General features: G+C 37.1%; 1 long non-coding RNA gene across 1 annotated transcript; it reads right to left on the bottom strand.

Moving 5' to 3' along the window:
• Positions 1–231: 231 nt before the first annotated feature.
• Positions 232–3237, bottom strand: LOC120521950. Its single transcript, XR_005632224.1, has 4 exons — positions 3210–3237; positions 3092–3118; positions 2439–2936; positions 232–312 (listed from the first exon to the last, which is right to left on the bottom strand). It is a non-coding gene; the product is annotated as an uncharacterized LOC120521950 (long non-coding RNA).
• Positions 3238–3350: the final 113 nt, after the last annotated feature.

The raw sequence follows: 3350 nt of genomic DNA, 5'->3' as shown, positions 1-3350 counted from the left end.
GATAAGGTGCTGCCTTACTGTTTCTATGTAGGTTAGTAAAAGTTCTTCTATAACCACAAAGGGATTAAACAGGATTTGGGAAGCAAAAGACTAGAAGTTGTTCACAGGAGACAAAAATAAGTCTGACCACAGAAATCAGGTTAGTAGTTTATAAGGTACAAAAATAAAATCAGATTGTCACAGCTATACAATTATTAAAACCAGTCATAAAAGAAAGGATTGGCCTTTTCAGCAGGGTTAGCACATTGTATATAGTAGTTAACAATCTCAAGTGAGTATGCTTACCAAAGTTCCGTTTCAGATTTTCAGTTTCTGCAAAAGAAAAAAAGGCAGATAAGCAATAGTTATAATTCTGAAAAAATAAAACTCCAGTGGTAAATTACTCATTTTTTTCATAGTTTATGCTAAAAATGGAGTGGTATTTGGTTAAACAATAGGGAGTGTAGATAAACCAACCTCACTAATGTCATTATGGGGTCTGAGAAGTGTAGGCTTCTGTTGGACTTAAAAATGAAAAGAAGAAAGTTTGAGCTGCTGTGTTAAGGAAGGGAGTAACCAAAATGTTAAACTCTTCTTTGCGTTTATACTGTGTTTTTCTTTGCTTCTCTGATGTTTACTGAAGCAAATATGATTAGAGCAACAGTCTGTATTTGGTAGCAGTTTCCTTGATATTAATCTCAAGTTTTGTGCATAGCACCTTTTCCTTCTACTACTATCAGGTATTATCAAAACATCCATCCATCCATTTTCTAACCTGCTGAATCCCAAACACAGGGTCACGGGGGTCTGCTGGAGCCAATCGCAGCCAACACTGGGCAAGGCAGGAACCAATCCCAGGCAGGGCGCCAACCCACCGCAGGACACACACCCACAGACCAAACACACACTAGGGCCAATTTAGAATTGCCAATCCACCTAACCTACATGTCTTTGGACTGTGGGAGGAAACCAAAGCACCCAGAGGAAACCCACACAGACACGGGAGAACATGCAAACTGCACGCAGGGAGGACCCGGAAGCGAACCCGGTCTCCTAACTGTGAGGGAGCAGCACTACCCACTGCGCCACCGTGCCGCCCAGCTTAAGTATAAAAGAGTAAACTTCCTGATGATAGCTGGATTCCAGGATTTAGGAGTCAGTGACTGATGTACACTAATTGGGAATAGAGTTCTGACAGACAATAATAGATAAGTTCACTGATGGAGGCAGGATGGTTTGGAGAAGGATTGTAATTTTGCACTGAGCAGTCCACACAACAGTTCAGTTACGAATGCGCCAAGTCTTATTTATGAAGGTACAGATGGTTTAGTAAGCATGTGGAATTTGACAACGATTAAAGAATTAGATGAGAGGTATAAACAGATATCATCAGAAGGAAGCACTAGTTAGTGACATCATATCTTTTAGATTAAGTCACATTGACCACAGTAGTGCAGGTAGATTGCAGCAAGTAAAGATGTTTAACAGGATACTGATTACAGAGAAGGACAACAAAACCCTAAAGAATGGAAATGACAGAGAAGGAAATGTGAGTAGTTGAAGTGGACCACTGAAATATTTCCTACTGTCTTGTATCTTTTGTTGATAGAATATGCTTTATCTGCTCAAAGTGTTATTTACATTCTCTTCAATCACCTGTTTATTTACAGAAACCCAGTTTTAAAATTGTCATGTAAACCAGGTTATTAATTTCTGAGAAAACAAGTTAACACACTATGATGTCTCCGTGAGTAGCCCAGTTATTTTCTATTCCTTTTTGTGAGTTTAAACATAAACACAGAAGTAAATCAACACAAAAGCAACCATATCTTAATGTGTTTTAGACTTGATGTTTTTTTAGAAGATTTAAGTGGATAGGACTGGAAAGCTCTGTTGGGCTGAATGGCCTGTTCTCGTCTAGATTGTTCTAATGTTCTAGTATAGAATGAACAGTTTACTGTGATTTGGACTGATTTGGAGGAATCCACTCTCTGGGATGGGATGAAAGGTTAGCTTAAGACTACAATTGTTGAGGTAGCACACAGCTGGTTTTAATTTAAAATCGCCAAATCTCATAATATTGGTGTTTTTTTATTTAAAAAAAGTACACATATAAGCTATTTTACAATGTGTATTTGGCAAGTTTTCAGCCTTTTTTTCCCCACTATAACCTTGCCCCATTAACTCCAATGTAAAATGCAAGTGCGGCAAGATATTTTTAAAAAATTATAGAAATTGATGGACTTTCATTTTTACGTGACAAATACATATATACAACTTCAACTTGAAAAAATAGCGAACTTAACCTTTAATCAATTATTCTAATACCTCAGGTATTACAGAAAACAGCACATCCTAATATATTACTTCAGAAATGACCTTCAAAAAACACATAACATTAAATAATAAATTATTACACTTTTGGGCTCAAGCTCTAATCATCATTGTCAATGTGTTACCTGTGTTTTTAATTTTGATGATTAATGGTCCTCTGTCATGTGACCCTGGACTGAAGACAGGATACAAGTGCTCATTGAACTCAATATCAAATTTGTGGATGAGCTGTTTTTTCTCCTTATCATAAACACGCAAGCAGTTTCCTTGCCAATGCAATCCCACTTTTTTCGGTTTTATTTGACATTCCTTGACATCAGTGTTTGAGATGGCCTCTAACTTCTTCCCTTTACATAGCCGGATGATCCACAATCCATTTGTTGGGCTCTCAGAAATGAGCTGCTTGTCTTTGATGCTCTCAGATGCCAGTCCAATTGCCCAACTTCCTTTTTCACCAACCTCCACCTCCCAGTAGTGAACCTGCTGTGCTTTTAGCCAGTCACTGCCAGTAACACTGCACCATTTGTTGTTGCCCTTAACGTCTCCTGTAAATCTCACTTGTGCTGCATCGTTATCCACAGAAATGTCACTATGAGCTGTGTCCGGGGACAGGACCACATCAACTACAGAAAAAACAAGGCAGAATGTAGGAAATGAGTCACACTACTTTGTGTGTTGTTGCTGCATTTCAAAAAGTATGTGTAAAGCAAGATAATACACAAACATTTAAGATTTTACTTAAATTGGAAATTCAAAATTGATCAAATGTAGTACTTACCTTCACATTCTTGAATTTCTTCCCAAACTGAGAAAATAAAACAATAAAAATATTATAATGTAAACGATTCCACTTCAGGATAATAATCAATATAGTGTACATCTGCCTCATATCATACCTTTATCAGGGACGATTCCCAACTTATCTGTAAAACAACAAAAACAAAAACAAAAAATTCAGAAGTCTTAAAATTATTTTGTTGAAAGTGTTTTGTCAAAGTCATACACAGTTTCTTACTAGTACAAAAATCATTTCTGAC

This window comes from Polypterus senegalus, unplaced genomic scaffold (genome assembly GCF_016835505.1).
Source record: "Polypterus senegalus isolate Bchr_013 unplaced genomic scaffold, ASM1683550v1 scaffold_4095, whole genome shotgun sequence".
Taxonomy (NCBI): Eukaryota; Metazoa; Chordata; class Cladistia; order Polypteriformes; family Polypteridae; genus Polypterus; species Polypterus senegalus.
Note: the sequence above shows the minus strand (reverse complement) of the source record. Positions and strands in the feature narration are given on the sequence as shown.